The sequence below is a fragment of the Brassica oleracea genome, chromosome C4 (assembly GCF_000695525.1).
Source record: "Brassica oleracea var. oleracea cultivar TO1000 chromosome C4, BOL, whole genome shotgun sequence".
Classification (NCBI taxonomy): domain Eukaryota; kingdom Viridiplantae; phylum Streptophyta; class Magnoliopsida; order Brassicales; family Brassicaceae; genus Brassica; species Brassica oleracea.
Window position 1 is genome coordinate 18,917,128 of NC_027751.1, and position 13,033 is coordinate 18,930,160.

A 13,033-nucleotide genomic window follows, 5' to 3' on the forward strand; every position below is an offset into this window, starting at 1 on the left:
TTGCCGCATGGAACTTATCAAAGATCTGAAGAAATCTATGTCTGCAGACTACGCTGATGTGAAGATAGATCCTGTTTTCACACATATCATGGCTAGTGCGGAAAATGATCTCAAGTTCTCGGGGAAACTAGTGGATAGGTTCATATGTAGGCAGCTGATTACTCAAAGCTGTATAAGAAGTGGTTTGTTTTTCCGAGGACGCCTCTCCGGTTTTCGGTTCAGGAGTACCATGCTGTGACAGGCCTCAAGATTTTTCGGGAAACTAGCAGTGAGGTAGTTACATGGAAAAACGACGGGTTTTTTTAAGTAACCTACTGCACACAGGTGGTAAGATCACCTTGCAGTCGATCAGAAAGGTGCATCTACAAGAAGTTCACACCTGGACTCGGCTTGATAGGATGAGATTGATCTACTTGTATGTGATAGTGGGTGTGGTGATGGGGAGAGATGAGAAGGTGGGCATCCCTCATATGTACATCAAGTTGGTGATGGATTTTGACAAGCTTCGGAAGTTCCATTGGGGTCTTGTTGGGGTCAAAAACGGTTATGACGAAGTTAATGTCCAAATCTCCGCAAAAATCAGTATAAGCATTTTTTACGAAAGTTATTTTTCGTAAAAAGAATCTTTACCAAGAGTCTTGCGGTAAAATCTTGTTATAATCTCGATCGAACCAAATACTGAATGTCCCAAGGCAACGGACATGTATCCAAACCGACCACGGACAAGCTCGAGTATGGAAATCGGACCACGGACAAGCCAAGCTCGAACGCTACGTAGCGACCGAGCTCGAGCCAAAGCTCGGTCGCTATGTAGCGACCGAGCACGCACACGGCTCGGTCACTACGTAGCGACCAAGCACACACATGGCTCGGTCGCTACGTAGCGAACGAGCACGTACGCGGTTCGGTCGTTACGTAGCGATCGAACTCTCTAAAAACGTCGATACGACACGAATCCATGCATTCTCGTCTACTCTTCATATGCCATCTCCCGTAGACCATGGCTTAACCATTCTATTTTTCTCATCACTCGAAGTCATCAGTCAAACTTTACAATAAAAACCGCGGAAAGTTTGTTTTTATCGAAGAAACCGTAATAAACGTTTTGAGTCAAAGACGGCCCAAAGAGACCTAAAATGTAACTTGAAGCTCACTTACGATTTCTTAAACAAAGACCCATGAGCCTTATGACGATTTATGCTTGGTTCATAAGGCAAGATAAATGTCAAGTTTCCGCGGATAAATGTAAAGTTTACAAAGATAATCACGAAGATCGGAAAAATTGGAATATCTCCATTTTTGAGCTATGACGGCTTAAGGGCAGAAGGGGAAGGGCGCAAACCGACTTAGGAGCAAGTATATAAGGAGTCCTAGGAGAGAGGCAAAGGATGATTGGCAAAACACAACAAAACTTAGCACTTAGAGCGATTTAGGTAATTTTTACGTTTTTGTTATTCGAGCTGCGATACAATTAGGTTTAGCAGCTTTAGGGTTTTAGAACTAGGAATATCGCCGACAGCTCTCGTAACCCAGGCTCTTACCTTGTTGTAACGCTCAAACGCGAATTCGGCATAAGATCTACTTTGCTCTCTTTTCGATTTCTTATCTTTTATCGTCTTTATTTCGTGTTCTGATTGCTTAACGCGTGGTATTAGCAGATATCCGGGACCTCTGGGAAACTAGGGTTCTCCTACTTTCCTAATTTAAACGGAAATCGACAGTGCAAATTTCGGTTCCCACAGTTTGGCGCTAGAAGGAGGGGGGGGTACGGATCAATCTAACTCTCAGCCACAACACGCTCAATCAGACATGTCAACTGACGATACGAATAACATGCAGACTCCTCTCAACGGAGGAAGCGACACCAACCTCCACACTCCAGCAGCAGATGTCTCCGTGGCCAACGCAACTGCTAATGCCGCGACGCTCGAGTAGTTCAAAAAGATGTTCTCTGCCTACGAAAAGAGGTCCGAAGAACAAGACAAACTCGTGGACACCTTGACGAAAAAGGTCAAAACCTTAATGGCAAGGACCCATGCGGTCCTCCCCCGCGGATCTACAAAAATCCACGGGAGAAAACTCGACATCGCAACCCCACTCGACAGGCCTGGAACATCGCGGGAACGTTCTTCGGGACAGAACCCTAGTGAAACATCCGCTGCCGAGAAACGTAACTCAGAGAGTCCTCTACCTCCTGCTAAGGACACAGAGGCCAATGAAGTCGAGCATGTTGACTTGGATCCCAGCGACGTTTCCAACGATACTGAGGACGACGCTGACAGACATCCAAGAAGAACCAGAAGCTGATCGGCTCGGGAAAGCTCCCTGTTCGATGAACCAATGACAGAAGAGGAGGAAAACCTCTACGGGGTCGAACAGGAGGAGCTGGCTGAAAAACAAACCGAAATCACTCGCAGCAAACGCCGACAAACTCGGAAATCTGCTGACGAGAAATCGGACACTCGCGACCTTCGCGATTACATAACCAAAACTGCAGCGGAAGTAAGGGCCATGAAATCCCAGATCCATCATGCCACCAGCGCTGCCCCTGTGATCGATAGACAGCTTGAGGGGGCTCGGAAGACACCCTTCACCGCTCGCATCTCCGATACGAGGGTATCTGACCTAGGAAAAATCAAAGTACCAAAGTACAATGGTACGACTGATCCTAAAGCGCACCTTCAGGCATTCCACATCATGATGGGAAGGGCTAGACTGAAGGATAGTGAAAAGGACGCCGGCTATTGTCGTCTGTTCGTCGAAAATCAGGAAGGAGCGGCGCTCGAATGGCTCGCACGCCTTAAGCGAAACTCCATCGGAAGTTTCCAAAAGCTAGCATCGAAATTTCTCAAACAATACTCTATTTTCATAGATAGAGAAACGTCTTATGTCGACCTCTGGAGTCTGTCCCAGAGGGAAGACAAACCCCTCCGCGAGTTCATAGGCCGGTTCAAGCTGGTGATGTCAAGGGTTAGCGGAATAAGCGACAAGGTGGCCATAGACGCGCTCAGAAAAATGCTCTGGTACAAGTCAAAATTCAGAAAATGGATAACCCTCGACAAACCGCGGACGATCCAAGATGCCCTCCACAAGGAAATGGACTACATCATAATCGAAGAGGAAACGAAAGTTTTGTCGCAAAAGCATAAACCGACGAAGCCATCCTCGAAAGATGTAGATCAAAAGACCAAAAAGAAAAGCTCTCATAACGACAAGTACGTCCATCACGAGGGGGAAGAACTCCAAGGGGCGTATAACTACGTGATCAATTCGGATCAAGGCCGAACCACGGGTAATACGTGGAATCGCAACCATGGATACGACGAAAATACCTTGGGAGCGAGATTGGCCGCGAAGCTACTAGCTGGAAAGCTCTCCGAAGTGACCAGCGTTAAAGATCTCATCATCGAGACCGATCACCCTCAAAAGACAGACAGGAATCCGCCCGCGGCGAATTCCCCTCAAAAAAAACAATTCGGGGATAAACGCAGAAAAAGACCAGACGATAAAGGAAGCGATAACAATCGTCGCCGAGTCAACATGATCATTGGAGGATCGCAGTATTGCAACGACACGGCTCGGCCATCAAGGCTTACCAGCGAAAGGCTGAATCAAGTGCAAACTGGCCTAGGTGGTCTCCTCCCCGAGATGGTCAAAGTAACTCGATAACTTTCACGAGAGACGAAGCCGGCGGAATCGATCAGACTCACTGCGATCCACTCATCATAGATCTTGTCATACGGGATCTGGAAGTCACGAGAGTCCTAATCGACACTGGAAGCACGGTTAATGTTATCTTCCGTGACACTCTCAAACAAATGAACATCGAACTCGGGGAAGTTACCCGAACGCCAAAACCGCTGACGGGTTTTTCAGGCGAAGTATCGATGACTCTCGGATCGATCCAGCTACCAGTCATGGCCAAGGAAATCACAAAGATCATCGATTTCGCGGTGGTCGATCATCCTGCCATCTACAATGTGATCATGGGAACCCCATGGCTTAACGCCATGAAAACCGTTCCATCTACATATCACCAGGGCATCAAATTCCCGACCTAGAGCGAGATCGGAGCCATCTGGGGTTGTCAGAAACAGCTGTGGCTTTGCTTTCTCGCAGAGCATAAGTTAAGACAAATCACGACTACCGCGATGGCAACTCGTAAACGGACGAAGTTAGCTCAGCCTTCGGCCGAAAACACTTCAAAGAAAGACGATTCGACATCGTCTGCTGAAGCAAACGCTTTGGACGTCAAAACTCAGCGCGATTCAGAAGTCAACGCTATGACTCAACCGGAAAACCCAGACAAAAACTTCGACCCTTCCACAGTCACCGCGATTAAGGCAGTCAGCACGGCTACAACCACCGAGTAAGAACACTCGCGGCATAAAACAGAACTACGAGATGGCTTGATCCTCGAAAGAGGTACGTAGGCAGCTCGTCGAAAGACGAGTTCAGCTATCCACCTCTCAAAAAAGGGGGAGAGTGGGTACGTATACTCGTATACTCCCATGTTTTAAAAGATGCATCATTGTAATCGAACTTTTTAAAACTTTTACTACAATACGCATTTTTTGAACTTTTACGCTTCAACTACGCAAAAAGTCTCAGGACACGATTGTAAATAAAAATGTCTACAAACATTAGACTCTTGTCAATGGCCTTACCTAGCCCCAATCACAAAAGCTTTAATTCTTCAGCACCTAAAACATATGTATAATCTTCGAAACAACAGCGAGACGTCGCCAAATTAAAATCGAAACTATGCAAACAACTGTCCGAACGCGACCATAAAAACTCAATGAATATTTACACCCCGTTCGTCGATTGGCCCTGACGAACACATCAGCCGTCTTAAACAAACGCAACCTGATCATTCTTCTGATCCTCGAACATCCAACACAAGGATAAAAGCGCGCTACAAAAAAATCCGAAATTTTGGTCTAGCACTTCCAGTTGGCTTAGAAATTGTCTCTGGAGAGATGCTCGATTCGTGCCATACAAGTCGTATAAGCCGAGAACCTATGGTGGACTTTAAATCGGTACGAATCAGGTAGAAATCGCAACAGGAAAATCGATAGCCGGCTAGTCACCACACAAACCTTAAAACCGAGAGTAAACCTAGGTCTTGCCCTAAACCCAGCACATTGGTCTCTACTCGTCCACGGAAAATTAAGACCCTGGAAAATTGGCTAACATGCTTAAGGAAGGGAGCATACGAATCTATCGGCAAACTTCTCAAAAGAGAGAAACTAACCCCATTGATGATGCGAGATCCTTCCGCAATGACCTTCGACCTTCCCTACTCGTCCACGGACAAGGGAGGATCAAAACTCGAGGGTAAACCAGCAAAGAAATCGTCAAAATCCGGATAGGAACCTCGCTCGTACCACTCCCATCGCGATAAGCAAGGTCCGGATCCCATCTTGGGAGAATAGAATCATCCACGGAAAAATATATATCGCCAAGATCAATGTCTTTACCCTTCGAGGACCTCGTGTTCGCCTCCCCCGCGGGAACATCGCAAGGAGCAGGACCATTGGACCCGGAATCACTGTCCGTTTCCACGCCCCCTTCGAAATCAGAACAAACGAGCCTCAACGCCTTGCGAACTCTCTTCGGCGTAAAGGACGTCCAGAAAAACGGGCCGTTCCTGAGGAGATCCCTGATTTCAACCACTTCTTCAGGGAATGGAGGGAGCGGGTTGATGAAGGGACCGTCGTTCGGTGTACTCTGGAACAACGGAATGCAACTCTCCTCGATAGATGCAGCGTTTATGCGGACAAAGAAGAAAAACTTCTTCCTCAAGTTAAAGTTGGAGGTAAACCCCATGATCACCGACATATGGTTCCGAGGGACCAACCGGTAATTTTCCAGCTTCGAGACAAGCTGCAGCCTAAAGAGCGCTTCGAAGTGGTCGGTGGTAAGGGACAGACCATGCTCGTAACTCAGGATCACGACGCCGATGAGATGCTGGAGGCTGGTAGGATTCAGCTGGCATATCGATACCTCAAAACGATCAAGCACACGGATGATGACTTCAGGAATCGGGAACCACAAACGGCAACGCACCACGAATGACTCGTAACAAGTGAAATAACCGTCCGGGGGACTATCGGCACTTTCCCCATGACGAGAAATCCGAAATTCCAACGTGTCTGGAATTCGGTAGAACGATCGGACGGTCTGAAGAAAGTCACTAGTGCTTCTGCTCGGTGCGCCCCTTTCGACCGAACGATGGCTCATGACAAGGAACGACTTCTCGATAGGAGGAGTAATCGAGCCATATCTCGCTGTCCACCACGCCGCATTTTTGGCTGGATCTATCGAGTGAGGTACGAACTCGACCTTCGGTACAAGAATCTCGTCATGGACATCTTCAGACGAGGAACCGCGAGAGGTACCTCTTTTCGAAGTCTTCTTTTTGCTAGAGATCTTGTAAACTTCAAGAAAACAAGAAAGAAAAAAGAGAGAAAAAGGAAGTGGGAAATTTTCCAAACAACTTCTTATGAGAATGAGTATAAGTGAAAATGATGAGGAAAATTACCTTCCTTCTTATAGGCATAGGAAATTACTATTTGCTTGCAGACTTTTGGATATAAACTTTGCCCAAATACGCCAATCTTGTCTAAACTCACCATACCGCACTTTAGAATCTCGTCGAAAATCCACGATTCTAACGGGCTGGGGGGCTAACTGTTGGGGTCAAAAACGGTTACGACGAAGTTAATGTCCAAATCTCCGTAAAAAGCATGAGCATTTTTTACGAAAGTTATTTTTTGTAAAAAGAATCTTTACAAAGAGCCTTGCGGTAAAATATTGTTCTAATCTCGATCGAACCAAATACCGAATGTCCCAAGGCAACGGAAACGTATCCAAACCAACCACGGACAAGCTCGAGTATGGCAGTCAGACCACGGACAAGCCAAGCTCGGACGCTACGTAGCGACCGAGCACGCACACTCGAGCCAAAGCTTGGTCGCTACGTACCGACCGAGCTCGAGCCAAGCTCGGTCGCTACGTAGCGACCCAGCAAGAACGCGGCTCGGTCGCTACGTAGCGACCGAGCACGTACGCGGTTTGGTCGTTATGTAGCGATCAAACTCTCCAAAAACATCGATACGACACGAATCCATGCATTCTCGTCTACTCTTCAAATGCAATCTCCCGTAGACCGTGGCTAAACCATTCTATTTTTCTCGTCACTCGAAGTCATCAGTCAAACTTTACGATAAAAACTGCGGAAAGTTTGTTTTTATCGAAGAAACCGTAATGAACGTTTCGAGTCAAAGACGGCCCAAAGAGACCTAAAACGTAACTCGAAGCCCACTTACGATTTCTTAACCAAAGACCCATGAGCCTTATGACGGTTTATGCTTGGTTCGTAAGGCAAGATAAATGTCAAGTTTCCACGGATAAATGTAAAGTTTCCGCAGACAATCACGAAGATCGGGAAAATTGAAATATCTCCATTTTTGAGCTATGATGGCTTAAGGGCAGAAGGGGAAGGGCGCAAACCGACCTAGGAGCAAGTATATAAGGAGTCCTAGGCGAGAGGCAAAGGATGATTGGCACTTAGAGCGGTTTAGGAAATTTTCCGTTTTTGTTATTCGAGCTGCGACTCAATTAGGTTTAGCAGCTTTAGGGTTTTAGAACTAGGAATCTCGCCGACAGCTCTCGTAGCCCAGGCTCTTACCTTGTTGTAACGCTCAAACGTGAATTCGGAATAATATCTACTTTGCTCTCTTTTCGATTTCTTATCTTTTATTGTCTTTATTTCGTGTTCTGATTGCTTGACGTGTGGTATTAGCAGATATCCGGGACCTCTGGGAAACTAGGATTCTCATACTTTCCTTATTTAAACGGAAATCGACAGTGCGACAGTGCGAATTTCGGTTCCCACAGGTCTTCACTCGTATGATTTCCTGCTGAGTTCGATTGAGAAGGCTAGGAAGAAGTTGGGTAAGAAGGAGAGCTACATTTTCGAGGGTTTCTTCTATGCTCTCCAGATTTGGATTATGGAAGCAATTCTTGATTTTGGAGAAATATTAGCCAGAAGAGTCTCTGACAGCTTCATAGGTCCAAGGTGTGGCAATTGGAAAGGAGTTGCAAAAGTTTCTTACGAAGACATCATTCAGCTTGAGGACTCCTTAACAAAGAAAGTAACGATCTCACATTGTTTTCGTATATATGGTTGTTGTATAGATTTTGTATAGCTTTTAATGTTTTAACTGTTTTGCAGGGTGACTTGTTCTCGGTCATATTAGTGACTGGTGATGGTGATGTGTTTCTGCATGCTGACTATACAAGGAAGGGTGAGATGGAAGATGAACGAGTGGACCTTCTTCTGGATAAGATCAGCAACAAGTATGATTGGAGCAACACAGACTGACGAGTATTAGACTCTGAAGAGTAGGTGCTAGGCACGGATACTCGTTACTTGCCTTATACCCACCCGTTACTTGACCCGTACTCGTTTCGTTTGTTAAGTACTCGTAATTGGAGTGATCATGACTACCAATCGCTCACCATTTAGGTTCTTAAGGAACAAGATAAACCATTTCAAGATCTTTTGGAAGATTTTTGTTTTTCTCTTTCCTTTTCTTTATCGCGTTGATTTTTCATTTTCTCTATTTCTGAAAGTTTAGCTGACTTCTTTTTTTTGTCTATGATTCTTTCGTGCATAGATATTCTAATCATTTTATACATATTGGTCATGCTCCTCGACGTAAATTTCATTTTCAATGTTTTTAGTCATAATAGAGGATCTTGATTTCCCTTTTCCTTCTCTATATGAAAGTATCACAATCGTGGATTTCTCTTTTCCAGAAAAGGACGGCTCAAGACCATATAATTATTATTTTTTAATTTATTAAAATATCATTAAAATGATTTGAAAGATTGATTTGATAGATTATATTCGGTATGAAAGGATGGATTTTTATTTATGAGGAATTAGTAAATGATATAAAAGTTTGAGAAGCAAAACATGAGTTGTACACTTATCTCAAAGAGAGTGTTGTAAATCCAAAAACCATGGTTCGAATAGAGTTTGATATTCTATCTTGGTGGATGGTTAATTGTTTGAATTTTTCTATTATTGAAGACATTGCTTGGGATCGGGATGTCCTTGCAATGTAAGTGTCATATGTTGCTTCTGAAAGTGCATTTAGCACTAGTGGTCGAATCATAAACCCATATAAGAGTTTTCTAACTGACTATATGATTGAAGTTTAATGTGTACAGAGCAATGCATGAAGACATACATTTGGTTAATGAAGGTAGAGTTGTGACAATGGAACAAACTTTCATTGAGTTTGAATATGAAGATAAGCTTAAGTGAGGTATATGTCTTCCCATATCTTAGATATAAACCCCACTTGTTATTTACTAACTACTAGGTGATAACCCGCGCCCTGCGCTGAGCGAGTAGATTTAAAAATATTATAACTTATAATTTGTAGATATAATAAAGGTTAAAGTCATAGTAAGAAAAATATATGTAAGAAAGTACAGGTTATAGCTAAGAATTTTAGTATGTCAATATAAATTTATATGCAATCGACTTTAAAATTAAATTGTATATTTGTTTGCATAAAGGTAAATTATAAATATAAGATTAAATGAAACATAAACAATAGTTTGATAAAATATAAAAGGAAGAATGTATCAGAAAACAAAAGAAAATGAAAGATAGAGACAAAATAACTGCTGTAAATAATGTCTTCAAAAGTCTTCGTTTGCAATCCTATTATGAGCGATAAAAAAGGGATCATCTTGCGAAATTAAACATATTATTTAAAAAAATCTGTGAATGCATGTATTACCTCAATCGTAAAGCATCGATTTCTGGAACACTAGTGGGGTCAAAGACAATTTTGGATAACCCATCAATGTTAGTAACCTTCTTAAGTCGGCCTTATTATGAAAGATGAAACAATATTAATACATGCATTCACAGATTAATACTGGATGAAATTAATACTGTATATACTACTTGCCTTGTTGTACAAAATTGCGAAATGTTTGGACATCAAATAGGTAACAAAATGAAGTTTTGGTCACGCAAATTTAATTTCACAAATATTCTTCTGTCGATTAAGGTAAGCGTAAATCAAAGATGGAAAATAATGTATTTGTAATAACTTTGAAATGGTATAATTTGATTCAAATAACAACTATGCAATATCCGTTAAGTCCGTGATATAGAAATTATTTCTTTTCAAGTCAATTGTGTTTCCTTTAATACCCTAACATGATCGAACTTTTTTTTGTATAATATATTTGATATAGTGATCAAGTCAATTGTGTTTCCTTTAAAATTGGAAGCATTAATTTTGGGAATAATCGAATTGGTAATTATCATAAATGTGTTGCCTTGAATCTAAAAGATCATAAAACGATTTGGCATATTATATATTGACAAAATCAAATCTAAGAAATGGTCATGGTACTTTCATATGTTCATGGCATATTACCTCTTCGTACCACAATTAGCTTTTCAAAACATTATGATAAACATGGTTAACTTGATGCAGGATGAGATATGAAATGCAATCCTGGTTATGATATTTTCTTACAATCGGCGTATCAAGCTTAAAGAACCAATTCATAATAAAAAGAACATAATATAAAGAAGTTTAATAGATTAAAGAACCAATCGTTTACTCAAGCTTAAAGAATTATCACCACACGTATTCTTGGATATATTCTCAAGGTTCTTCACCGAGGAATATAATTATAACAATAAAGACTCTCTTTGAATGGTAATAAAATGTTTCTTTATTTAAAGATCCGATTTTTTTTAAAGATCCGAAAGTAACGTTGTGAAGATAATTATGCTCGAGAATCTTATACTATAATGTAATGACCAGTGGCATTTTTTTGTAATTAGTCTAGTTGAGGAAGGACTTTTAAAATAATGAGGTGAAAGAGCTTGTGGTGATGACACCTAGAAAATGGCACACATGTAATAAACACATGAAGCCAAGGTTATTTTTTACTAATGCGTCTCAAATAATAAAAAAGGGATTTTTGTTTATAAATTGTTTCATATGTTGATTCCAACAAAAAAGGATGATTGAATTAGTTTGGTTTACTATGGGGACAATATGCTTTCTAGTAGTATAAATTGAGTTTAGTTTTTTTTTTTGTTGGAGACTTGTTTTTTGGCTTGTCTTTTGGTATTTCGTCTTTCAAAATTCAATTTGCGGTTTTATTTCATGCTCGGTCTATGGGGTTTCCTTTTTCTAGACAGGTTAATGAAGGTTTATGTTTAATATTTGTCATAAGTATTCTTTTTTGTTATTTCTTTCAAAAATTGATGAGAATTGGTTATTTTGAGAAATGGCGGATCCAAGAATAAATTTAACATGGATGGGTCAACTACTTACCTAAAAAGAAAAAAGAATCAAAGGTGTTAGCAATGTGCTTTGAACCGAGGTTGCAGGGCCTGAAGAGGATAACTTTTCTAACAGAGGTGGAAGCACCATAGCCTCCTGGTTAAGGTTTAAAGGCTTCTACACCCAGATCTGGGGTTCGAATCTCAGACTATGCAATTTATTGCAAATTACAGGAAATCCAGGTTTCAAGTCTCAGAGAGAGCGGTTTATTAAACAATTATGCAAACTACAGAAGAAAGGCTTATAAGGGATCTTCAACATGGTGCAAGTAAATCTGGCCTGGCGTGGATCTTGATAGGACGACTCAGGTGATGCACTTAGCGTAGGTCTTCATAAGGCATGTAGTATTGTCGGTTGTCGAATCGTATATGTAATTTTTCTTATATCATAATTGTAAGATCATAATAAATCAGCGTTAAAAAAACAAAAAAAACAAAAAAAATATTTATAGAGATTTAAGAGATGTCATGGTTCACACCATCTTCTAACGTGGATCCGCCTCTAATTTCGAGTTAAAATTCTCGATGAATCCATGTGAATACAAGTATAATGAGTGTTTAGTTATTTTGAGGTTCTTAAAATAAGAACTAAGCCCACTTAAACTCAGGCTGACTCGACTAGCTCAAACCTGACCCAGAATTTGAAAATTACCTATTAATTCTTCGAATTGCAAAATCCAATTATCCGGTACTCAAATACCCCATCCAGACACAAGCATAACCCAAATGTATAAGCATGGTTCAGTTCAAATTCTCACTACATAACTAAAAATTAATTTTTTCTTTTATATTAATTTAGTAATATAAGAGATCATGATAAAACATATATTTTAATAAATATTTATATGATAAACATGTTTTTCATTTAAGTTTGTGATAGTTTTCAGAAACAATTTTCTTTTAAAATTATCAAATTGTAGTAAAATGTATTAAAAATAATAATTTCTAATCTATATATTTTATCAGAGTTTATCCCAAAAGACCAAATCACTTTAAATTATTTAATTGTTATTTAAAATATTATAAATATTTAACATATTTGTATTATATGATGTTATATTTGAACCATCCAAATTATCTAAAAATATTAAAAAAAACTATACGAACCAGAAATAAACTGGATATTAGCTTCTTGGGTATTAGATGTCTCCATTTTTATTAGCAAGACGGAACAAGAAAACCGAAAAAGATATGAATTTCATAAAACTTATTATTATTAGTCAACAATTTATTTTGTACAATAAAATACTTTCACCAATGAAATATAATTCTACACCGCTTATTTTATAAAATGTACTAGATCCGGGTATGAATTTTCAGTTTATGGTTATTTATTTAACTAAATGATGTATTTGTAATATTTGATTTATTATAGTCACCAAGTAAATAATTTTTTGGCATCTTAAACCATCTATTTATGATGAATATTCGATATCATATACAAAATTGAACAAATAGACGTAATTAAAGAATTGTAGACGATATATAAAAACAATGGTTATTAATGTAAAATATGAAGAAATATTATATCATGACATAGTATGGCATAAAAGATTATAAATTAGTTATACATGTTTAAAGAAAATAAAATGATTTTTAAACTTCTATGAAAAATTTAACATATAAAAAAGG